At 42.2% G+C, this 25953-nt stretch overlaps 1 protein-coding gene and 1 long non-coding RNA gene across 8 annotated transcripts in view; one reads left to right on the top strand and one right to left on the bottom strand.

Moving 5' to 3' along the window:
* Window positions 1–25953, top strand: part of ELFN1 (extracellular leucine rich repeat and fibronectin type III domain containing 1) — a 225445-nt gene that overhangs the window by 169591 nt on the left and 29901 nt on the right. The window contains exon 2 of one of the 7 annotated variants that reach the window (XR_008913699.1): window positions 7456–8123. The exons of the other annotated variants lie outside the window; for them this stretch is intronic. The gene's annotated coding sequence lies outside the window, so the exon portion shown is untranslated. Of the gene's footprint in view, window positions 1–7455; window positions 8124–25953 lie in introns of those variants that run through there. 7 annotated transcript variants of the gene reach the window in all.
* The window catches only part of LOC103104847 (uncharacterized), an 89896-nt gene continuing 89362 nt past the window's right edge, over window positions 25420–25953 (bottom strand). The window contains exon 3 of the long non-coding RNA XR_469887.2: window positions 25420–25744. This is a non-coding gene — a long non-coding RNA (uncharacterized LOC103104847). The remainder of the gene's footprint in view (window positions 25745–25953) is intronic.

The following is a 25953-nucleotide window of genomic DNA, read 5'->3' as shown; positions in this document are numbered from 1 at the left end:
ATCAATACTGAATATTGGTTCCAAGGCAGAAGAACAGTAAGGACTAGTCAATGGGGGTGAAGTGACTTGCCCAGAGTCACACAGCTAGGATGTATCAGAGGCCAGATTTGAACAGTCACCTACCTACCTTGAGGGAATATATTCCAAGATTGGAAGTACATAAGTATGGAGATGAGGATGAAATGTCATTGGTGAGGGATAGCAAGAGGGCCAGTTTGATCCTGTATACAGTTGGTGCTTGGTAGATAATTGCTGTTTGAAAAGTAGATATCAGATCAAGACTAAGAGGGGTGGTGTGAGTGATAGTCATTTAACATTTATTGAACACCTTCAAATGCCAGGCACTGTGCTAAGCTCTGGGGGATACAAAGACAGCCAAAACACAGTCTCTAATCCCAAGAAGCTCATGGTCTAATGAGAGGGACAACATACAAACAACACTGTACAAACAACGTATAGACAGGACAACTTGAGGGGAGTCTCAGAGGAGGGCAACAAGCTTAAGGAGACCTGGGAAAGACTTCAGAAATTGGAACTTTAGCTGTGACCTAAAGGAAACTAGTAGATGGAGATAACGAGGGAGAGAATTCCAAGCACAGGAAGAGAGAGAGCTGGTTTGGGGTAGGAGACCAAAGGTCTTTGGAACCCAAGCACAAGGAGCTGGGGCAAACCCACTATAACTGGCTTCTACCTGGAAGCTTTTGGTGGCTATGTTGTCCAAAGGACTAAGACCAGAGACCCTGGCCCTGGCTACCTTCCCAACCCCTGTCCCCATCTCTGATGTCCCTGGTCATGACAGAGGCCAGCCTAGAATTCACTGAAGAAAATATTGTCCAATTCACTGTGATCGTTCTTCTTCAATGCTTCTTTATTGCAAACTGTGGGTTGTAATCCCAATCCACTTAAAGAAGATGCAGTATGTTGAGAATCTGGATTCACATAAAAGTTAACTTGGGATTTACGAAAGCATCTTCCGTTTTATGAAGCAATTCACTACAATCATCTCTACCCAGTTTGAACACATCTTTTAAGGTAATCTAGGGCTTGACCAGGACATCTGTGGGGAGTAGGAATAACAATAACAACAAAACAAAAAGACTGTCATCAAAACCCCAAATAACAGTAATCTTTATTATTATAATAACTTACAGTTTATATAGCACTTTAAGGGATCACCATCAGGCATTGTTGGGAATCACTGGGCCAATGAAGAGAACTCAGAACTAGAGACCTGAGTTCTGGATCTATCTACAGCATTGGCTCTCTTATGAGCCACAGACACTCTTTTTTAAACTCCTCCTTCCATATTAGTATCAATACTGTGTATTGGTTCCAAAGCAGAGGAGCAGTAAGGGCTAGGCAATGGGGTTTAAGTGACTTGTCCAGGGTCACACAGCTAGGAAATGTCTGAGGCCAGATTTGAACCCAGGAACTCCCATCTAGACCTGGCTTTCCATCTGCTGAGCTACCCAGCTACCCCCAAGCCACAGATTCTTGCAGAATGTTTCCCCTCCTTTGGAAAACCTAATTTCCTTTGTGGGGGAGGAAGTTGGAGGAAGAAACAATGATTCACACTCATGAAAATCTCTGAACTCTTTGAGTTTTAGAAAAAAAAAATCTTATGAAGTTAGAATACCCCTGTTGATGTTATTTCACCTTCACAGCACAGAGAAACTCATAACTATTTAGGGCCTATTGGGAAATCTTTTAATGGGCTAGAAATCTCCTGATAATGTAACTAGAAGTCAGAATGACTTGAATCGTGACTCAAATATTTACTAGCTATATTTCCTTGGATAAGTAAGTCACTTAATTACTCTGTTCCTTAATTTTCTCATCTGTAAAATGAGGGGGTTTGACTCAATGGCCTTAGAGTCAAATTCACTTTTCCTCATACCCTGAATCTAATCACTTGCCACGTCTTGTTGATCTTCCTTCCTTAGAATCTCAAGCATCTACTCCCTTCTCTCCCCTCATAAGACCACCACTCTAGCTCAGGAACACATTTCATCACCTCTCACCTGGACTACCCCTAACTGGTTTTTCAGCATCCAGTTTCTCCCTTCTCCAAGTCATCCTCCACAAAGCTACAAAGTGATATTTGCAGAAAGTCTGACCACATCATTCTGATGCTCAAAAAGTCTCAGTGACTCCATTGTCTCTAAGATAATATACAGCCATGTTGCTTTGTGGATAGAGAGTCAAGCTCAGGGACTAGAAGTCCTGGGTTCAAAGCTGGCCTTAGATACTTCCTAGCTATGTGACTCTGGGTAAGTCATGACCCCCACTGCCTTGCTCTCACCACTCTTTAGCCTTAATACCAATATACAGTATTTATTCTAAGATGGAAAGTAAGGATTTTATGAGATAATATACACATTTCTTTTTAATATTTGACATGATTACATGATATTCTCCTTCTTAGATTGTTCTATACAATATCCCATATCCCATCATCACACCTTTTGGGGGGTTTGTCCCTGTATGTTTTCCCTCCTGACTTGAAGGTTTTTATTCTTTTCAAAACTCAACCTCAAGGGCTACCATAAGGCCTTTTTGAGATTTCAGTTGTGTCCAATTCTTTTAGGGTTTTCTTGGCAAAAATACTGGAGTAGTTTGCCATTTCCTTCTCCAGCTCATTTTATAATAGATGAGGAAACTGAGGCAAACAAAGGTTAAGTGATTTGCCCAGGGTAACACAGCTGGTAAGTGTCTAAGGCCAGATTTGAACTAAGGAAGATAAGTCTTTTTCCTTACTTGAAAGACCCCTCTACCAGTGATATCACAGGTCTAGTCTGTGTCATTTCTAGATGATTATTTCTTTCAAACTCTGTATCATGGAATCCTAGAATCTTGGAAAAAGAAGAACTTTAAAGATCACCTAGCATTACCTCAGTCATGGGACAAATGATGAAATCTAATCCCAGAGGAAGAAAATGATTTGCCCAAAATTACATAGCAAGATTAGTGGGAGAATCAGGATTAGAATCCAGGTTTTCTGACTTTCTAATATATTATAGATTCCTCTTTTTTAGTTGCCCTCTAAGTTAATTCATCAGCCCCCATCACACTGCCCCTTCTCCCTTTCATTTCTTTTTTTTAAGCCTTTACCTTCTGTCTTAGTATCAATTCTAAAACAGGACAAAGCCTAGGCAATTGGGGTTATATGACTTTACTAGGGTCATACAATTAGGAAGTGTCTGAGGTCAGATTTGAACCCAGGTATTTCCAACTCCAAGTCTTTTGTTGTATCCACTGAGCCCATCTAGTTGCTCCTCTCTTCTCCCTTTCAAGCTTCAGGTGTTTGGCAAAAAAAAAAAAAAGCAGAGTCCCCATACCAAAAAGCTCACAGCCAAAATATCTCTGAAAATGTCAGCATGATAAATCTGGCCCGAACGTATGTCCGGGATTCAGAGACCTTGTGCAAAGGTTAGGACCATTACTCATCATTGGGACTTGGAGGCCAGAACCCCCAATGCACATCCAGGCAACCCATTCAAGCCTGACCTTAAATCATCAACTTTATTGTGAACTAACGATGAGCATTTAATTCCATGGCTGCCACAGGCAAAAACGATTGAGTAGAGAAAGAGGGAGTGACACCCTCTCGGCTTTCAAAGGCCCCCTGGCTTGTAATAATCACCCTAAATCCAAGAATGGGCAGCCAGAGAGCACTGGATGGCGTGTACATGTGCCGGAGGGTCTGGGTCACTACATAAAGCCCTGCTCACCCCAGCTAGAAGAGACCGTGTCTGAGGCCAAGACTCAAAGCTCAGCCCCCAGATATGGATTCATTACTGGGCAGTGAGGGGAAATTTTGGCTACTCCTTAGACCCGAGGTTTGTAAGCCTTTTTGACGTCATCAACTTCTTTTGTAGTCTGGTAAAAGCTGTGGACCCCTTTCAGAATGTTTCTAAATGCACAAAATAAAACACCTCAAATTATGAAGGAAACCAATTATATTGAAATACAGTTATCAAAATCAAAAGGTCAGACCCACTTTGGTCTTGTTTTCAGCCTATACAGTGGAGGGTAGGACCCTTGAAGGGTCTCAACGCAGCAGCTTCTCAGAAAGAAGTAAAAAGGACTTGGGTACAACAAAGGGAGAACTTCCCCATCATCAAGGTCCTAAGATATGAGACACAGACATCAGTCTTAGAGATGGAAGGGACTTTGGAGATCATTAGTTCAGCACTCTCATTTCTTAAAATGTTTTCCTTTTAAAAATGTTTTCTATTCCTGCCTTTTAAATTTATCTTAATTTCCCCAGTACCTCCCTCTCAAAAAAATCTTTTCTTTTATCAAAGGAAATTAAGCCAAATAAATATTCCAATCACATCTTACAGCATTTGCCTTATTTGATATGAACATCACTAGCATTTATAGAATGCCCTAAGATTTGCAAGATTCTTTACAAATTGCAGACAGAAGTTAAATGACTTTACTTTGGGGTCCCACTGCTCCTAAATGTCTGATTGGATTTGAACTCAAGTTTTCTTGGTCAAGTGCTCCATACAATGTGCCACCTAGTCATTGCCTCATCAGTCCTCTGAATTTACTCCCTGAATTTTATAGCATGATAGAGCCCTGGGATTCTTTTTAGCCCCTTCCTTCTCTTTGAAGCCCTCTGTATTAAAGTGTGCTCTCCTGCTTAGGCACTTGGCTTCCCAAAAAGCCTCTCTCACTTCCTTCTTTCCCCCATGGCTACCCAAAGTTACACTCTTCACTGGCCCTGCCACATCCCCCTGCCAACGCTTGGGCCGGAAGCCATTGCAAAATGATTTCTCTCTCTAACAGATGACATAGATCATATTTTTTAATTTAAAAAAGATGCCCTGTGGAAGTGGAACAGGCTATTAAATATTTTGGTCCATAATTAACAGCAAAGCTGGGCCCCAGAGCTCTGTGGATAGAAGGAGCTTTGGCCCTGGGCCTGGAAGATTTCTTACTTTCTTTGATAAATAAAATTCAATCCCCCAATAAATATCCACCAATAAAATCCACCAAAAAAGAGACTTTAGAAATCATAGCAGACCTGCCCCCACCCCTCAGAGGATAGTCCCTCGGTTGTAGCTTTCTCATTCTCCAACACCATCCTTCTCTCAGCCACACCAAGCCAACTGTCACCAGCATATCTCCCAGGGCCTGAGATAATCACAAAATAACACCATCGAAGCTACCTAGAGTCAGATGTTAAGGAAGCTATCTATATGTTGCCTCCGTTATCCATTATCTCATCGTATCCTTCAAAAAAACTTTCTGAAGTAAGCAGGACAATTGCCATCGGCTCCATTTCACAGATGAACAAATAGAGGTCCAGAGAAGAGAGATGACTTGCCCAACATCACACAGCAGGTTGATGGAGGAGCTGATCCTAGAATCTAGGGATTGCTGGTCCAGGGCTCCTTCTATGTTGTCACAATAGAAAGGATGTACCTTAGTTCATTCACCCAGGGGCCTGTTGGGAAGGAAAAGAAAAGAGGGGTGGGAGCTAAGATTAGTATCTTGGAACCAGCAAAGTTTCACCTTTGGCCCACTCTTTTATAATATTACAAGTCTTAGAAGCCCCAACCACCAACACCCAGAAATCCTTTCACCCTTCCCAGAATCGGGCTAAGGAGTGGGCATGGGGTGGGGGTGGGGTCAGGGGAAGGACATTTGGCAGGATGGAGAGGAAAGAGCCATAACTCTAGGAGTGAAGAAGATGCTTGGAGTCTAGTGACACCTCTCCCTAGGTGACTTTGGACAGGGCTTCAATTTTCTTCCTCCATAAAAGGTTGTGAGGAAATGACTTAGGAAAGGTCAGCCAGTCAGTACTAGCAGAGTTGGGATCCAGGTCTAATCCCCATCTCATTTCCACTGTACATAACGCCTCTCTCCTTCGAGTATGAGCTCTGGCAGACCATAAGTCCCTTCCTCTCAGGCTTTCGTCTCTAAAGTGCCTGATGGAGAGGAAGGGGAGCCTCTAATCCCTTGTACTTGGTGGGGGGAAATGGCAGTTGAGACAAGACACTTACCCCCCATAAGGTCATTCTTCCCCCTGGGGATCCTCCATCTGCCAAGCTCTCCCCTCATCCCTCTTCCATCTGGCCACCTTTAGCACCTCCCCCCCCCCCTTCTTCTGCCAAACCCAGAGGGCGAGTTCAGGGCCAGCCGAGGTCAGTGTTCCTGGCCAACTCCAGCCCCCTGGCGCCTGGAATCACAGAGATGCACCCAGGCAGTCCTTTCATCAAAACCCTTTCTGCCTAGTCAGCACTGCCCAGCATGCCAACCCCTCTGGCTGGCCGGGAGCACTGAGCCAAGGTATTATGGATAAATATGAAGTGGGAAAGGCAACCGGGAGGGTGATGGATTGCTTTGGGAGTCTGGCAGCAGAGATCTCACAGCCCTGAGCCCCTCCTGCTTCTCCCTTCCCTTCTCCTGAAGCTAAAGCAGTTCCAGAGCCCAGGGGACAATCTCCTCCGAGTCCCAGTTTCAAACCCAGGGGATATGGGATCAAGCATTTCAAAAAGCGATCATGATCCTTAGAGAGAACTCCTGGGAGATGGAGTGTTTCTGGGGGCTCAGAATTTAGGAAGGAGAAAAAACATTGATGAAAGAACTTCCAGTAGTCCCAACTGTCTGGCTGATAACAACTTACACTTAATAATAAGAATACTATTCCTTTTAAAGTTTAAAAAGATTTTTCCTCAAGAGCCCTAAATAATATAAGTATTAAACCCATTTTCCAGATGAGGAAACAGGAGCCAAATGACTTGCTCATTCATAGTCACAGGGCTGGGACCAAGATTCAAGACTCCAAGTCCAATCCTCTTTTTAGTAGGGGAAAGAAAAGAAAAATTATTATAGCATGAACTACATGCCAGGCTCTGTGCTAAGCACTTTACAAATATGTCCTTTTATCTTCACAGCAACTCTGTGAGGTAGATGCTATCCATTGCTCCATTTTCCAGTTGCAGAAACTGAGACCCACAATAGTTTTTAAGTGAATTACCGGGCTGAGTCTGAACCCAGAACTTCCTGACTCCAGACTCAGAGCTCTCTTTATTCACTGTGCCACAAAATGCATCCAGCCCTTTGCACCTTTTTGGGAAGAGGGCTGACCATCTGGGGAGCATCTTCCCATCAGGGCCTGAAAGAAGGGCTGTTGAAGCAGTGTTTGGGCCACATTTATAGTTGGGCTACATCCAAAGAAGTCTTGAATCCAAGAGCCAGAATCTGGGAACAGTTCATTCAGAAAGCACTTACTGACGCTATTTAAGCATTTGTTAATCATCTACTCCATATAATGATTCTGAGCTCAGCCTTGGGAAACAAAGATAAATAAGATATAGCCTCCTCCACTACGAGTTTATAGTCTTGTATGGGAGAGGAGATTCACTTAGAAAATAGGATATTTTGAGTATGGGGACCAGTGCTGATTATGACCCTTCCTATTGTTTTTCTCCTATGCAGGTCTTGCCTCATCTTCACAAGAGTATTTACCCATTTTCCTTCTTCGGCTAATTTTGTTATGGACCCTTTTGCCACGAGGATTATTTGTCTCTTAGGAACTTCTCACCATGGGGCTTGCCTCCTTTTCTAATGCTAAATTTCCTTAATGACTTGTAAAAATAATAGTCAGAGTAAACGACATTTATAGAAAGCTTTAAAATGCTCAAATTGCTTTTCATACATCAGCTAATTTAATCTTGGGCAGCTCCATTTTATAGATGAGGGAACTGAGACCCAGAGAGGTTAAGTAATTTGCCTAAGATTACATAGCAAATAAATGGCTGAGCCAGGATTTGAACAGAGCCCCTCTTACACTAAATCTAACCATGTTCACATAGAGTAGGGGTCCCCAACAATGGCCTTTGGACCACATGTGGCCCCCGAGGCCATTTCTCTGGCCCCCACCACACTTCCGGAAGGGGCACCTCTTTCACTGGTGGTCAGTGAGAGAGAGCACTGGTGTCTCTCACATATAGTACTACTTCCGGTGACATAATCCTTTGCATGGAGCCTTGTTCTGAGAGTAACTGAAGGAGAACGAGGCACTGCGCAAAGGACTGTGTGACTGCACAATGGAAGACGTCAGCATGGTGAGCAGCAATCTGGGGGAGGGGATGTCGAACTGTGTATACTGCTGCCCGGGATAGTAGTGGCGGTGATGGGCCTGTGCAAGGTGTGACAGGCCCATCCCAGCCAGCACTGCAGCCTCTGCTATCCCAGACAGCCATATGCAGATTTGTTCATAGTTTTTTTTTAATAGTCCAGCCCTCCAATAGTCTGAGGAACAGTGAACTGGCCCCCTCTGTAAAAAGTTTGGGGACCCCTGCCATAGAGGTAACTTGCCTATGGCCTGCCACTTTTAAGTATTAATGGTAAGATTCCAACAAAGGTCTTCTGAGGCCAAATCGAGCATTCTCTGCACATCACTGTACTATCTTTCTAAGTTATGGTAGATACTTTATTTTTTTAATTTTAAACTTACTCATTTTTTAACATTCCTTTCTTTTTAAATTTTGAGTTCCAAATTCTTTCCCTTCTTCTCATTTCCTCTTCTACCACTGAAAAAGCAAGCAATATTTTAGATGCTAGATACTTTATTTTAAAATTTTTTTAATTTTGTCTTTATTCCAATTACATATTCCAATAACAAATTCACATATAAGTTTTCCAAAGTTATAAGATTCATGTTGTCTCTCCCCACCCTTCCCTTCCCTCCTCCCGGCATTGACAAGCTATTCCACTGGGTTAAGCATGTATTAGATGATAAATACTTTAGAAAGACGTAAGGTGACAGCAGACTTGTGGCTTGGAAAACCTTCATGGGAGGGATACATTATTGTTTTTCCACTTTTTATTCAGAGTGCTTTCTTTTTTTTTAAACCTTTACCTTCTGTCTTCATATCAACACCAGATATTGGTTCTAAGACAGAAAAGTGGTAAGGGCTAGGCAATGGGAGTTAAGTGACTTGCCCAGGGTCACACAGCTAGAAAGTGTCTGAGACCAGATTTTGAACCCTAACTCTAGGCCTGGTGTTCTATTCCCTGTGCCATCTAGCTATCCCTAGATAATACTTTCAAATACAATCTATTTGATAAGCAAGATAGGATTATAGGGTTTTTAATTTGGAAGGGACCTTAGAAATTATTTAGTCCAACTACTTTATTTGACACATGAGAAAAGAGACTGAGAAAGGGCAATAATTTTATTCAAGGTCACACCACTCTTAACCAGTGGCCAGAATTCAAGCCTAGTTCTTCTGACTCTAAATCCAATGGTCCCTTTATACTCTTCTGACAAATGAATAAACTGATTCCTCCAGAGGTTATGAGACTAGCCAAAAGCCATTCAGTGTGACTTCCTGGCAGAACAGGTGCTCAAGCTCAGGACTGAACTCGTCATTTTCTGTCTTTTTTGTCCATTGCTTTGCCTCTCATACAGGGATGGTGCTGAGAATCAACAGGTCTGCCTTCCCTTGCCAGCCTTCCCTTGCCCCAATGGTTGTGTTGTCAGGGATTCCAGGGCTGGACCCCCATCTACCTTGGTGGTTCCCTCTCTGAAATGTCTCCTTTTCAGGATCTCCTGCTGCATTCTCCATAGTGGTGGGGGCAGCCCCCTAGAGAAAACACAGAAACATTAGCAGTAAACATGATCTATTGGCAAAACATTGAGACAGCAAAAAAAAAGTTATTGATCTAGAACTTTTAACCAATTCCCCTTCCTGAGCAATATTGGCCCACAGCCTAATTCTCTCACCCTGGCTGTTCGGTGATGCTTGGTAAAGTTCATTCCATCAGCAAAAAGCCCGACCCGGCCCCTGGCCCTGGGGCCAATCGGTGCCTCCCGTTAGGGCTGAGTGATTGAGGAGAGACAATATTTTTAGACAGATCCTCCTCCACCTCAGAGCAGCAGTGCCTATTATGCAAATCAGGTCATAAGAAGTTTAAAAGTCTGGAACCGTCATATTTCTTTATTTCATTAAGAGCAACGCAAGCTGGAAAGTTAATGTGACAGAATGAAGCCAGTTTTAGGACACAAACACAGACGCCTTCATTGTCCTGGGGAAGTTTGGTGATCCTGGGTTATAGGGAGTGGGGGGGAGGCAAAGCTGAGGGAACGTGAATGATAGCTGTTCCAGAAGTGGCTCAGTGGATAAAGAGCCAGACCAAGAAAGTGCAGGTCCTGGGTTCAAATATGACCTCAGACACTTCCTAGATATGTGCCCTGGGCAAGTCACTTTGCCCCTGTTTGCCTAGCCCTTACTGCTCTTCTGCCTTCATTACACAGTATTGATTCTAAATGGAATGAAGGGATTAAAAAATAAAAAGAAGAATAAATAATTGGCCTATGAGAAAGCATACTTGGGCAGAGATCTTGTAGCTCTTGGTACCATAAATTTTTTAGAACTGAAAAGGACCTTAGAGGTCATGTAGTCCAATACTCTTATTTTTTCAGCTGAGGCATCTGAAGACCAAAGAAAGATGCATACTAGAGGAAAGGCAAGGAGAGCCCAGCAGCAAGATGGTGCAATGTATAGAGTGCCTAGAGTCAGGAAGTTCTTCCTGTGTTCACATCTAGCCTCAAACACTTAGTAGTTGTGTGATCCTGAACAAGTCACTTAAACCTGTTTGCCTCAGCATCCTCATCTGTAAAATAAATGGCAGAAGAAAATGGCGCACCACTCCAGTGTCCTTGACAAGAAAACCCCAGATAGGGTCCAAAGAGTTGGACACTTCTGAAACAACTGAAGAACAACAAGGAGAATCTGGTGTCAAGGCATGAGAAGAATCTAGAAGGGGTGAGGAGGGGTCAGAATGGTCCTCATACTAGGGATGAAGTAAATTGGGCTCTCATCCTGGCTCTGGTAGTGAGTACTCTTGACCTTGAGCATTGTCTAGGGCTTCAGCTTCCTTATCTGTAAAACAGTGATCATATGTCTGCTGAGCCTACATTGTAGGGCTGCTATGAGGAGCAAATGAGATCTCATTTCAATACTTTATTGAATCAGTGGTTTCATCAATGAAGCCGATGAAGCATTCAGTCAACCAAGCACCTACCAGGTGGGCAGGCATTGTGTTAGGTGTGGGGGATAAAAATAGAGAAGACATCCAATCCTTGCACACTTTAATTTGGGTACCTCCTGCAACAGCACAACTCTAAAGCCATCTCTGTCCTCTCTTCTTGTGTGACTCTTGTCCGTGTCCTCCAATAGAGCCTTTTGAGGGGGTCCACTGTTCCAGCCAGTCTCCTGAGAGCTTTCCTCTAGGTCAAGAGTTCCTAACCTTTTCTTTTCCCATAACATAGACCCTTTGGGCAGTCTGGTAAAACCTATTGGATGAACCCTTCTCAGAAGAATTTTCAAATGCATAAAATAAAAAAACATAGGATTATAAGGGAAACCAGTTGCAGTGAAATACAGTTATTGAAGGAGCATCTAGGTGGCACAGTGGATAGAGTGCCTGACCTGCAGTCAGAAAGACTCAAATTCCTGAGTTCAAATCCAGCCTCAGACACTAGCTATGTAACCCTGGACAAATAACTTAATTCAATTAGCCTCAGTTTCCTCATCCATAAAATGGGCTAGAGAAGGAAATGGCAAACCACTCTGGTATCTTTGCCAAGAAAACCACAAATGGGCTCATGAAAAGTTGGATGTAAGTGAAAACAACTAATCCACAGTTATTAAAATATATATTTGTTTAAAGTCATGAACCCCAGGTTAAGAACCCCTGGTTTTGGGGGCAGCTAGGTTTTTCAGTGGATTGAGAGCCAGTCACAGAGACGAGGTCTTGGATTCAAATATAGTTTCCAATTCTTCCTAGCTGTGTGACCCTGGGCAAATCACTTGTCCCCAAATGATTAGCCCTTGGCACTCTTCTGCTTTGGAACTGATATTTAGTATTGATTGCAAGATAGAAGATAAGGTTTTAAAAGAAAATGCTGCTTTATGTCTTTTCATATTATATGGATTTTTTAAGTCACATAAAACAAAGTCTATGTTCTCCTGTAGGAGAAGGTCAGTCTGTCCATCTATCATCCTTCATTCTTGATATTCAACCATCTGTCCTGCCTCCCTTTTTTCAGTCTGTCTCTGTCTCTCTCTCTCTCCCTTTCTCTTCCTCCCTCCATCCTTCCCTCTTTCCTTCTCTCTTTCTCCCTCTCCCCTCTCTCCATGTATACATATATTTGAATATACATATATTTATACTCATTTCTTGTGTGAGTTGATTATTGTTACTATATTACATCCTATTTATACTCTTCATGCATCTCTCCATTACCATTTGAGTGGCCTGCTACTTTTATTCTTCTGAGAATATACTATTCCATGATTAATAATCATAAAATACTGCTGGAAAAATATTGGTGATTTTACAAAAAGGGATGGGCTCTTGTTTTAGGTAGATGAGTGAGCACCCAGCATAATTTCACCAATGAAACCCATCCTTTCCTTTTCCTCCCATTCAATTCTGGATTCCTCTCCTCATGCATCTGCAGTGCCTGTCCAAGATATAAGAACTGATGGACCAACCCAATGGGCTGCCCAACCGACTGTAATATCAGAGTCTGTACAGCTGGCATTTTCCATCCATTTATTTGGGGGTTTTTTGGTGCAGATTGTTGGGCTGAAGAATTTTTAGTGGTTGTAAATTTTTCTTAGGATTCTCTGCAATATCAAATGAGATCCGAGAAGCAGGAACATCTCAAAAAGCTAAAAGTATTAGGCAAATATAAGGTGTTATTATGACTTCAGTACTTCCAAGAGCCAGTGTTTTATTATCAGTGTGGGTCCTTTTGCTATTGACATAGATAGTAACCCCTCTCTGATCTGGTAGACAGGCTTTGAGAGTTGCTGTTGCCAAAACATTCATCACCACCAACCCTCCACTCTCAGAATATAAACTCATAGAGGCCAGGTACTATTTTTTGTTTTGTATTCCAAGCACAATACCTTGCACAAAAGAAACACTAGATAAATGCGTGTTGAAGCAGTATGATATCATGGAAAGAGAATTGGATTTGGATTTAGAGGATGTTGGTTTGAATACAAATTTTTCCACTTGTAGCCTATGTCAGCTTGGGCAACCACCTAGTAGAACCTTAGTTTTCTCATCTGTCAAAGGCAGGTGTTCAATTAGATGAACTCTCATGTTCTCTAGCTCTAAATCTGTGATCTTATATTTGATGAATTTGATGAACTTCTCCAACTAGCTAGGCCAATCATGGGGCAGCTTTGAGCCTATTCAAAATACTTCCAATTAGGTAGTACAGAAAAAAAATTTCCATTCCAAAGACTTAGAAGGACTTTTGAGAAGCCACAGTAGGCAGTCACTATCACCACTGAGAGACATCTAAGGAAGCCTTTAGCTGATCAAAAATATTATTGTTCATAATAGCAATGAAAAACCACATGAAATCACAGTGTTTTGAAGAACCAGATTAAATTCCTTCCTCTGACATATACTGTCTGTATGACCTTGGGTAAATCACTTCAGTGTTCTAGGCAATTCTCTAAACCTAGAAATTGCAGAGCAAGTATATTATCCTATACAGCAGGATTAGTTCCCTATGCCAGTGAAATCCCAGGTCCATTCTCTCATATCTTAACATTGATTGACTAATAATATGGCTGTCTCTCTGGGAACAGAAACCCTGATTCCCCTCTTTTCATCCTTTTCCAGTTTTTAGCATCCCTCCCCCACCACCCTGCTCTTAGTCAGGATCTTCCCGACCTCAGACAGAAACCATTTTGGCACCAGCCTACCTATAAAGGCGTCCCCTTCTCTAAGAAAATTAAATCTATGAAAATAGATTTCATTCAAAAGATGATTTGTAGAGATGCATTGAATTATTAATTTGCAAAAAGGTTCTTTTCATAGAATCAGACTCAGAATTGGAAGGGACCTCAGAGGGCATCTAAACCAACATCTCATTTTAATGCAGAAATACCTTCTCTAGCATCTCTGGCAGATGAGCACCCAATCTCTGCTCAAGTACTTCCCTGTCTCCAAAGGCAGTCTGGACAGCCCTGATTATTAGGAAATTTTGCCTTACTGAAATATGTTTCTCAAAGACAGACAAGAATGTAGAGAATATTTATCCTCTCTGTCCCCAACTACAGAACCTTTCTCCCCAGACCAGCTCTGGCTCTTTCTGACTCACCTCTTTTCCTCTCCACCTAGTCCCCAGCAAAAATTATGTATTGTGTTCCATTCTCAGTCAGGGAGTTACTATTTCTAAATGAAAATCAGGGGTCAGGGAGTAGATGGCTCAAGAGCCAAGCCTAGAGACAGGGGAGTCCTGGGTTCAAATCTGACCTCAGGCACTTCCCAACTGTATGACTCTGGGCAAGTTACTTAACCTTCATTGCCTAGTTCTTAGCACTCTGGAACCAATACACAGTATTGATTCTAAGGCATTAATTTTTTTAAAAAGTTGTTCCTTTGATGCCATTTTCTTTGTATCACCTAGCTTCTCCTTACCCAAAGTCACACAACATGTGCTGGACCTTGAACTTGAGGACCCCAACCCCACCTTCAGTCACCCTTCCTCCTTACTATTGGTCACCACCCTGAATCAAAGGTAGGAAGTTCATGAGCCATATCCTTTGCCTCCAGAGAAGCTTGTCTTCTATACCATGATTTTTCTTTGTTAGGAAGCAAATATATCACTAAGGGGAACATATGAAAGCCAACATGATCTAGTAGAAGACAAGCTGCTCTGGAGACAGAGGATTTGGCTTTCAAACCCAGCTCTACTAGTTACTACCTATAAGACCTTGAGCAAGTCACTTCTGGGCCTCAGTTCCTTACCTGTAAAATGAAGGGGTTGGACTAGGTGGCTCCAAGGTCCTTTCCATTCTTAAATCTATGATCATATGACCTCGTCATTCCTCTGAAAACAATGCCTCAATACAAAGAAATTACTTTAGTGGAAAGTGGGGGACTGATAGAATGATGGGAGGGAGGGAGCGAGGAGAGAGAGAGAGAGAGAGAGAGAGAGAGAGAGAGAGAGAGAGAGAGAGAGAGAGAGAGAGCGAGAGAGAGCTGGCCCTGGTTCTGTGGGAAGTAGAAAGGTCTAGGCACAGCACATTGGCCATGACTAAGGTTCAGAGAGCATGATGTACCCCAGTGACCTGCTCTACCAAAAAAGGCTAAAAGATACTTCTCTTCACTCACACAGGGTGGGGTTATAATCTAGTCATTGACTTAGAACTGGAAAGGACTTTAGATTCCATTGAATCCAACTCACAGCTTACAGTTGAGTAAACCAAGGATTGTCTTGATAGCTTTTTGGAGGATGGATTTGAGAGAAAAGAGATTGGAACCAGGAAACCAATTAGGAGACTACTGTAATAATTCAAGTGAAAAATGATTAGGACTTTAACTTGGGTAGTGGCCATGTGGGTAGAAAAAACAGTTTATATGTTAAAAATTTTAAAATGAACAGAAGTCTGTCATTAAGTTGTCATATGATTTGGGGCAACCTATTACCATAAGAACAGGGGATTTAGGGGTATAGAGGTAGCACAATGGATAGAGAACCAGACCTGGAGAGTGGAGGTCCTGGGTTCAAATCCGACCTCAAAAACTTGCTAGCTGCATGACCCTGACACTTGACCCCAGTTATATAGCTCTTAACACTCTTCTGCCTTAGAACCTAACTGATGCTTAGTTTCAATTCTAACACAGAAGGTAAGGGGAGAGAGCCAGAGACAGAGACAGATAGAGAAAAAGAAAAGGAAGAAAGGAAGAAATAAATATGAAAGAAAGGAGGAAAGAAGACTGGATTTTGAACCAAAAGGAACTACATTCACTTCCTGGATCTCCTATGTGCTAGCTCATTTAACCTCTCTAGGCCTCATCTATTAAATGAACATCTTATAGAATTGAGCTACATAACCTGGAAGGTCCTTGCCAATGCTAAATCTATGATCCTATGCCTGACTCTGAACTTTAGTTTCCTTTCCTGTAAAATGAGTGATTAGATTAGATCAGGGCAGGCCAACTATATTCAAGGTCAAATCAGCTTCAGCCTATGAGCTAAGAATGAATTTTACATTTTAAAATAAATTTTGATTCTCTTTAAAGTGTAAAAACCTTTATTAGCTCATGCTCCCTGTACTCCTAGACTATGTGATCTTTGAAGTCCTTTCCAGATCTAACTTTCTAGAACTAAATGAAATTGAATTTGGAATCTTAAGAAATGATAACAAACTTTCAGATTCAATATATTTCACTAAGTGATGAACACCTACTGTTTCACTTACTAGTTTATTTCATCAAGTACTGAGCACCTACTGTGTGCTAAATTCTGTCCCTGGCATTTCAGGGATCATAAAAATAAATTTACTAGCCTCTTTTGTTTTTATATCATCATTACTTTAAAATATATACCCCCTCTGTTTCTTCCCCAGAGTTATCTCTTTAAAAAAGAAGAAAAATTAAAGAACATCAAAAAAATTAATTCAACAAAATGAACCAGCATACCAGGCAAGTCTGGCAGCATAAGCAACATTATACATTCATAGTCCCCCACCTCTGCAAGTTCAGAAAAGAAATGTACTTCAAGGATATGCTGAGGAAGTATAATAGACTCCCTCCTTTGGAGGGTTCTGAAAATCCCACAATCCAGTTGGAGAGGGGAAATGAGCAGACAATAACCATTACATTAAAATACCAGGCAGTAGATGACTAATGTAATAACTCAAACGGCACAACTGTCCAAAGCCATAGAGACTCAACAGCGTTCTGAAAACAATCGAGAAGATTTCCTGAGGGGCAGTTAGGCTAGTCAGTGGATAGAAGGCCAATCCTGGAGATGAGAGGTCCTGGGTTCAAATTTGACCTCAGCCACTTCCTAGCTGTGATACCCTTAGCGAGTTACTTAACCCAAATTGCCTCATTCTCACTCTTAGTGATTTTTTTGCCTTAGATACATAGTATCAGTTCTAAGACAGAAGGGAAGAGTTTATTTTTTTAAAAGAGAAAAAAAAGGAGACTTCCTGTAGGATATGGGACTAGATCTTGGTCTTCAAGGATGGGCAAGATTAAGAAGGTGAGAGTGAGGGTAGGGAGGGCATTTCATGAAAGAGGACCAGCATTAACAAGGAAATGAAGGTGGGAATAAAGGTGAGAGACATAGGTAGCAAAAAGGTAGGATCTTTCTATTAATAAAAGAGCCATTTATAAATCACTTCAGCATTCTTTCAGCAAATATTTATTTCCTGCTGTGTGCAAAGCACTCATTTAGGCAATGAAGGAGAGATCCAGTTTCCATTAGACGGCCCTGGTTCTTCTGTAACTCTAGTCTCATAAGATGATAAAGTGCTTTCTACAAAGATCTATACTATCCAGTGAATACTTGATAAGGCACAAAACAAAGTGGGATATGCTACGTCTATGCAGGATACTATGTTAGGGACATCCTAAGACCGAGGTATCATGGTGAACAGTAACTGACTTTAGGACTTAGGAAGCATTTTCCTCATGCCAACTCTATTGAGTAGGTAGTTAGTACAAGTATGATTTTCCCCATTGTACAGGTGAGGAAGTTTAGGCTCCCATGAGGAATGATGTAGGAGCTGTCCATTCAGCACCAACCAGCAAGCTCAGCCCAGTTAGTCATACATTCATTGGTTTATATATTTATGGAACTAGAACTAGAAAGAAAACTTTTTTATATCATTGATGCTTCTAATAGTCATGTAGGTCAGACATCTATAGACTTCTGGCAATAATGTTTATAAATACATAAAACACATGTATTATGAAGGAAACCGATTATATTGAAATAAAGGTATGGGGTTTTTTGCTCACCAAGGTCCACACGCTCCCTAAAATCAATCTATAGACCCCACTGGAGTTAAGAGTCTATGATCTAGGGAGCAGTTGGGTGGCTCAGTAGATCCCTAGACACAGAGATTCATGCCTAGGGGTATGAGGTTCTGGGTTCAAATTTGGCCTTAGACACTTCCTAGCTGTGTGACCCTGGGCAAGCCACTTAACTCTCAATGCCTAGTTATACTGCTCTTCTGCCTTGGAACCAATACACAATATTGATTCTAAGACAGAAGGTAAGGGTTTTTAAAAAGTCTATGATCTAGTCTGACACCTCATTTTATAAATCATGAAGGAGCCCAGGAAGTCTCAGACACTATCTGATGCTGTAAAGCATCAGAACCCATGTCCATTGGCCACAGAATCAGTTCTGTTTCTACTGTGCCACTATCTACTTCACAGAGAGTGCAAGGAGAGCTCGAAGGAAGTGGATATCAGCTCTGACTGGAGTGGTCAGAGAAGGATTCCTTCAGGATGTACTGTTTGATCTGAACTTTGAAAAGTTACTGTGGCAACTGATGAAACCAATTCTAATTGACTTGGAAGGAAGGAAGCTAGCATCCAAAGCTCATTCACTCCAAGTTGCTGCAGTGCCTTCACTCGTGCCATCTCTGAGGTTGGCCTACACAGGGTTCCAGAAATATTAAGGGTCAGAATGGAAACATTGCCAAAACAAGAGTCAAGAGATCCGAGTTATGGTCCTGGTTCTGTCATAACTCACTGTGTGACCTTGGAAAAGTTATTCCCCTTCTCTGGGTCCTTGTTTCCTCCTCAATAAAACGAGGGATTTGGACTAGATGACTGCTAAGGTCCCTTCTAGTGCAAACATGCTCTGGCTCAATAAGGAGGAGGAGAACTCAACTGGATGAGGAGCATGGACATTGTCTCCCTTTACTATAAGCACAGGCTGTTCTCCTCCTAGACAGGTCCACATTAGGGTGTCAGAATCAGGACAACACTCGTGATTGCTATGGCCACATGCCCAGATTCTCAGCAAATTCAACCTTCTACTAGACTGAAACCTCTCATAGTGCTGGGTGAATGGCAAGTGAAAATTGTCTGTCCCTGGGACAAGCTAGAGGGTCACTCTCATCCTCACTGGACCCCACCTCAGGAGAGGGCAGGGCAGCCCACTGGAAACATGGGAAACATCTCCTTTTCCCTTCCTCCCATTCTGGTCTTTTGGATCCTCCTCCTCAGTGCAATTGCCAAGTCACCTTGGGTTATTGAAGATAAATGAAAACAAAGGTGAAGAGTTGGTATCCTCTTTAGTGGCTTCATTTAGGGGATGGGGAAGCTGCCAGGCTTTTGATAGGGCCCACAAGCCAGAGCTTATTAAACTGGCAAGGTCTCCCTCAGCAGTGGAATCAAGTGCCAGTCTTTTAAAGTGAATGAGTCTGCTCCCATCCCTGCCCCTTCTCCTGTCTCCTCCCTGGTCCTCAGAGCCCCCTTCCTCTCGTGCTTGTTCTACTGAAGGATCCAGGTTGGTGGGTCTCTCTGGCACAAGGCTGAGGGCCTCACAGACACAAACTCCTCGATTGGCACAAGGGAGAGGTAGGAAGAATGGGAAGGAGAGCAGAATGGAGAATGAATGAAACCCTTTGAGTGAGAGCTGAAGTTTTCTTTAGAATCTCAGGGAAAGAACAACAGTGTATGTGCTTAGCCTTGTACCCATAAACATATTCATACTCTCACAACTTTGTATGCTTATTCATTCAGACCTGCATACATGAGCATGTACACATACTCTCAGAACTACCTAGATTTTTTAAACCCTTATTTTCTATCTTAGTATCAATACTGTGTATTGGGTCCAAAGAAGAGCAGTAAGGGCTAAGCAAATGGGGGCTAAATGACTTGCCCAGGGTCACACAGCTAGGAAGTGTCTGAGGCCAGATTTGAATCCAGAATCTTCCATCTCTAGACCTGGCTCTCAATCTACTGAGCCACCCAGCTGCCACCACCACATATAGATTTATGGGCAAGCAAATGTGCATTTCTTTGCCTGCATGATTGTGTGAGCTCAGACTTTGAATATATTATTGCTCAGATTCTCAGTGCCACCCTATGATCATGTGCCAGACAAATAATGCCAACTCCCCCAATGGGACAAGCAAGGAAAAGAAGGGCTCTCTAAGAGAGCTAACCAAGGAGAAAAGATAGAGGAGGAGAGGGAATAATGAAGGAGCACCCGTTAGGCTTAGAGGCAAGGCATTCTTCAAAGAGCTCTCTTGTCTCCCCCCCTCCCCAACAGCCCGTCTGAGGCAGCTTCTGATAACAGTTCTTTAGGCCCTGTAATCCCTCCTTTAGTTGACTTTGGGTTATTTTGAGCAGGAGATTAGAAGAGATTACTATCTGTATCACCCTAGACTCCCAACTTTCTAGTTATTTCCTGCCTCCTTTCCTCCTCCCCCAACATCCCATTCCCTCTCATCCCTCTGGGATGGGCCAAAGGTAATACCCATGTTGAGGTAGTAGAAAGAGGGGATCTGATAAACCTCAGAGGCATCTTCCCCAACTCCATTCAGAAGGAGAGAATCCAAAACTGAAAGGGCTTTTTAAAAACCCTTACCTTCTATCTTAGAATCAATATTAAATATTGGTTCCAAGGCAGAAAAGCAGTAAGGGCCAGGCATTTGAGATTAAGTGGCTTGCCAAGGGTCACACTCCTAGGAAATGTCTGAGGCCAAATTTGAACCCCAGACTTCTCTAGACCCGGATCTCTGTCCACTGAGCCACATAAATGCTCCCTTAGTATCAAATCTAAGAAATATAGCAAGGACTAGGCAGTTGGGGTTAGGTGCTTTGCCCAGGGTCACACACCTAGGAAATGTCTGATGTCAGATTTGAACCCAGGTCTGCCTGACTACTCTCTGCTATCAAATTGCCCCTTGAAAGGTTATCTATCCAACCCCTTCCTCTCTTTTTACATAGGAGGGAACTGAGAAGTGTGAGAAACAGAGGGATTTCCACAGGATCGCATAAATAGTGACAAAATCAACCTTAGAACCCATGTCTTCTGACTACAGATCATCTTAAAACAATTCTCCAGAAGAAGGGAGGGCAGCATTGGCATGGTGCCTCCCTTCAAGGTGAAGAAAAGAGAGCAATGGGAGATGTGACTATTGCAGGGAGTCTGTGGCAGGAGCAGGAAGATTTTGTTCTGGTAGCATTAGTCACTGATTCCTCTCCATCTACAAGAAAAGTTAAACTAAATATATAGATTTGCTTTGTTGTTTTCAGTCATTTTAGTCATGTCCAACCCTTCTCATTGCCACCTTTGGGGTTTTCATGGAAAAGAGATGGAAGAGTGGTTTACCATTTCCTTCTCCAGATCATTTGACAGATGAGGAAACTGAGGCAAACTGGGTAAAGTATCTTGCCTCTGGTCACACAGCTAGAAAGTAAGTGTCTAAGGGCAGATTTGAACTCAGGCAGATGTCTTGTTGGTTCTAAGCCCAGTGCCCTAGCCACTGTGTCACCTAGGCATAGGAGGTCACAAAGCATAGATGTGGGAAGGATTTGTGGACCTGAAGACCAGGCACCAGTCAGTCCCTCCATTGCATATATGTCCATTTCTTTGCCTCAGGTTGACAGAACCTTGTTCTGTTGAGCTCCGTGGTCCCAGTACAGAAATGCACTCAGTAACTTCAGCATGGAGATTGACTTCCTAAACATCCCACCTCTCTACCTTCCACCCACCCAACTCACATCTCTGAGATCTTAACTCTAGAGCTGAACCTTAGAGGACATCTAGTTCCAGATCCTCATTCCTTCGTTTCCCCTTTAAAAAAAATTCTTTAAACAAGCGTCAGACACTTTCCTTTTGGCATTATGACCATCTTCAGACTTACCCTTTTTTCCTCCAAGGGAGCCTTTGTAACAAAGAAAAATCAGTGACTGCATCTGACAGGGTATACTATATTTCAAACACATGATCCCTTGCCCCTTATATGCCTCTGGTTCACTTTTCCAATCAAAAGGAGACCTTGTTCAATCATTTCAGTCATGTCTGACTCTGTGACTCCATTTGGGGTTTTCTTAGTAAAGAAGATACTGAAGTGGTTTGCCATTTCATTCCTCAGATCATTTTACAGATGGGAAAACTGAGGCAAAGAGGGTTAAGTTACTCGCCCAAGGTCACACAGCTAGCAAGTGTCTGAGGCTGGATTTGAACACAGGTTTTCCTGGTAAGAGATCTAGCTCTATCCACTGAAACACCATCTAGCTACCTCAGAAAGGAGATGTTCCTCTCCTCTTTTTTAGGGTCAAACTTCAATCTTCTCCTCTAGATGAGGAAACTAAATCCAAGATATTTCCCTAAGATCAGACAGATAGTAAGTGGCAATACCTGAATCTGAACTAGGGTTTTTTGATACCAAAGGATATCTTCTGTTGTTGTTACAAAGTAGTTACTTTGAGAGGCAGCTAGGTGGCTCAGTAGATAGAAAGCCAGGCTTAGAGATGGGAGGACCTGGGTTCAAATATGGCCTCAGATACTTCCTAGCTGTGTGACCATGGATGAGTCATTTAACTCCTATTGCCTATCCCTTACTACTCTTCTGCCTTGGAACCAATACACAGCATTGATTCTAAGATGGAAGGTATGGGTTTTAATTTTTTTTAAGTTGTTTCTTTGACAACCCCTACCTTCTCCTCACCCAGTCACATGCAGCGTGTGCTGGATCCTGAACTTGAGGACCCCATCCCCACTCATCCTTCCTCTTCCCTAATGTTCACCACCCCCAATATGGACCCCAGTGCTCCTGGAGCTCCTAGAGTGGGCAGTACCTCCTTCTTGGGCTCCAGCATTCCCCTGGGAGAGTCCCTTACCTGAAGATAGAGAAGGCATAAGGGCATCCTCCCCTCACACCCAGTTACTGAGCATCCCCCCCTTTCCCTGCTTCTTCATTGGCTGCTCATTCCCACTTCCCTCTGCTGGCCCCAAGTCCATCTGCCAGTCTGGAAATGAATAGCGGTCATTAAACAAAGGGAGCCAGCAAAAGGGCTGCCCGAGGTGGGAGCTCGCCATTTCTGCCAACAAAAAAATTAAAACTATTTAGACATCCAGCGAGTCATTTATTACTGCAGAGGCTCCCTCCACCTGGGGTTTCAATCTCATTACTGTTTGTCCAAAGCAGATGTTACCCTTTTAGCAGCAGATTATTAACAATAAACACGACTCCTCCAGAGGGGGGGGGGAGGTGGACAAGAGATTATTAAGATTAGCGGCTTTTGGATTCATTTGGACTTTGAAGGGTTTTTCCTCCCCTCCTCCCCAAAGAGTAGAATCACCTCAGACCTGAGGTGGGGGGCAAGGAAGCAGGAAGAGATCAGGTCTCATCGAGCCTCTCCCACCGTTTTCTCATTCTCTGGACTTTCCTAAACTAGAAAAAGCTGCTGGATCAGTTTGTTCATGGTTGGCATTGGGATTAAGAGCCTACATGCCCTTGGCCTAAATAATTTAACCTCAGTTTCCTAATCTGTCAAGTGAATAGGTTGAACTAGAGGTACTTTTCTGCCCTTGATTCTATGAGATGAAAGGGAAACAAAGCCACTTTGAGGAGAAAAGGAGAGGCTTGGATGGTAGAGATGGAACGTACTAGATCAGTAGAGGTTACAGCCAGAATTCTGGTGGTCAGAAAAGTGTTGATCAAAAGTGACCAACCAAACAGAAGGTAGAAACCAGAATTCCCCAGGGCTGTCAGCAAAGAGCTGCAATTTTTTTTAACTGCCTTTGCTTAATGTGCTCTAAGCTGCCCTTCTGTTAAATGATAAAACCCTGGATGAGGCTGCATGGTGTCAGGGATGGGGTACAGGACATGGAATCAGCAAGCCCCAGCTCAGAATCTTACTCCTTGGACATCTAGCTTGCTGTATAACCAGGAGCAAATCACTTACTAAGCTAAGCCTCAGTTTCACCATCTGGAAAATGAGAATGGTTGCCATACCTCCCCCACAGGTTTGCTGTAAGATTCAAACAGATAATACATGGCAAACACTATAATATAAATATGAGACTTTATAATTTTGAGGAGGATTACCCTTTTAAACTCAAACACTTAAAATGTACCGTTTTAGAATGTATTACAGGTTCCAAATTCAATTATATCTTGCAAAACATTTTTTAAAATGACTTCCCTCCTTTCGGCATAAAGGTGAGGAACAGTTGGAAGGCATGTTGTACAAATATTGTCAGAAACAGTCAATCACCATATTGGATATTGGGGGCTATCTGGGAGGGTCAAGTTGGGGGGTGGAGAGAGTATATTTTCATAAATCACTAGGCTGTAAAGGCAACAAGGATCAAGAAAAATGGGGAAGGCAGCTAGGTAGATAGCACAGTGGATAGACCATCAGGCCTGGAGTCTGGAGGTCCTGGGTTCAAGTGTGCCCTCAGACACATCCTAGCTATGTGGCCCTGGGCAAGTCATTTAATTCTGTTGTTTTAAAAAGAAAAAATTGGTGGGTGGGGCTAGGGCGAAGTGAGCTGTGATTTCACTGCTATAGTAGTTCCAGGGAGAGGAACTCCCTCTACTAATGCAGATCTACTTGGATTCTGTGACTGCTGTCTTAAGACACAGGGTCATGCAACTAGTAAGTGTCTAAGGCAGAATTTGAACTCAGGATTTCATGACTCAAGTGACTTGCCCAAGATCATAAAGCCATTGTGAGTCAAAGGCAAGACTTGAAATTAGTTCTTCCTGAAACTAGACTCTTTACATGAGTCATGACAATGTTATTCTGCTTTTCAAAGCTCATTAAAAATAAACAGAAATTTCTCACAGGTTTCCCACTGATACTCTAGAGTAGAAAACATACTGTCCTGGAGAGATTCTGGACATCTAGGCTCTAGTACTCTTCTAAACATTTACAAGTCAAATGGCTGCAGGCAAGTCCAGAATTCGCAACATTTAGAAGAGATCAAAACCAACCTCTTCAATTTACAAGCAAGGGAACTGATCCCTAGAGATGTGGACTAACTTGTCAGTGGTGAGATATGTAAATAATAGTGTCAGGATTTGAACTGAGGTCTCCTGACTTTTACTTCTGTGCTTTCTCTACTATAATACAATCACTTCATTTCTGAAAAGCCTTTTCCTCCTCTGTAAAATAGAGGCATTTGATTGACTACCTATCCATTAGGGCTTTTGGGAGGATCACTTGAGATACTATATATGATAACATGTTAGATCAGAAGAAGAGATAGAAGAAAGACAAGTACTTTAGTCATAGGATTATAGGTTTAGAGCTAGAGGGGACTTTGGAGACCATTCTAGCCTCCTCAGTTTACATTTGGGGAGACAGGAAAAAGAGTTTTAGTGACCACACAGCTAATTAAGTGTGAGGCAGAACTTGGCATCCTCTAAGCTGGGTACAGTACCTACTGAACTACCCATTGCCTTTAAAAAGAAGGTCCAGATGGGAAAGGAACTTTATTCAAACCCAGGTTCTCTGGCCCCAAATCCAATGCTCTTCTTGATCTTTGGCATTTTATTTCTTTTTTTTTTAACGTTTTAAACAATTTTGAACTCCAAATTCTCTCCCTTCCCCATCCCTGAGACAATAAAGATTTTTACAAGGCAATCATGTAAAATATTTTTCCATATTAATAATTTTGTGGAAGATATCTTGAACCAAAAGAAAAGAAAAAAAAAGAAAGTGAAATAGAGTACGTTTTGGTCTTCATTCAGGTTTCATTTCACCAGTTGGTGGGATTGTTTTGGATCACTGTATTGCTGAGAATGGCGAAGTCATTGTCAGTTGTTTATCTAACAATATTGCTGTTGCTGTATACAATAGTCTTCTGATTTTGCTCACTTCATTTTGCATCGGTTCATCTAAGTTCTCCCAGGTTTTTCTGAAATCATCCTGCTTGTCAGTGTTCTTCCTGGCATACAATACTGTTCCCCTAAAAAGTCAGGTGTTGGGAGTATAATTAATATATTGTTAATATAATGAAAGTATAATATAAAAAGTTAAAATATTATTAATATCACTATTTTTAAATAAATTAATTAATAAAATAAACTAAAAAATAAATTAATAATTATACTAATAATATTAGTATACTAAAGTAGATTAATAATAATATCTGGAAGCATACTAACAATCATATAC

The sequence above is a fragment of the Monodelphis domestica genome, chromosome 7, assembly GCF_027887165.1.
Source record: "Monodelphis domestica isolate mMonDom1 chromosome 7, mMonDom1.pri, whole genome shotgun sequence".
In the NCBI taxonomy this organism is placed as follows: Eukaryota; Metazoa; Chordata; class Mammalia; order Didelphimorphia; family Didelphidae; genus Monodelphis; species Monodelphis domestica.
The sequence above is the reverse complement of the archived record's forward strand: the minus strand, read 5'-3'. Positions and strand labels throughout refer to the sequence as shown.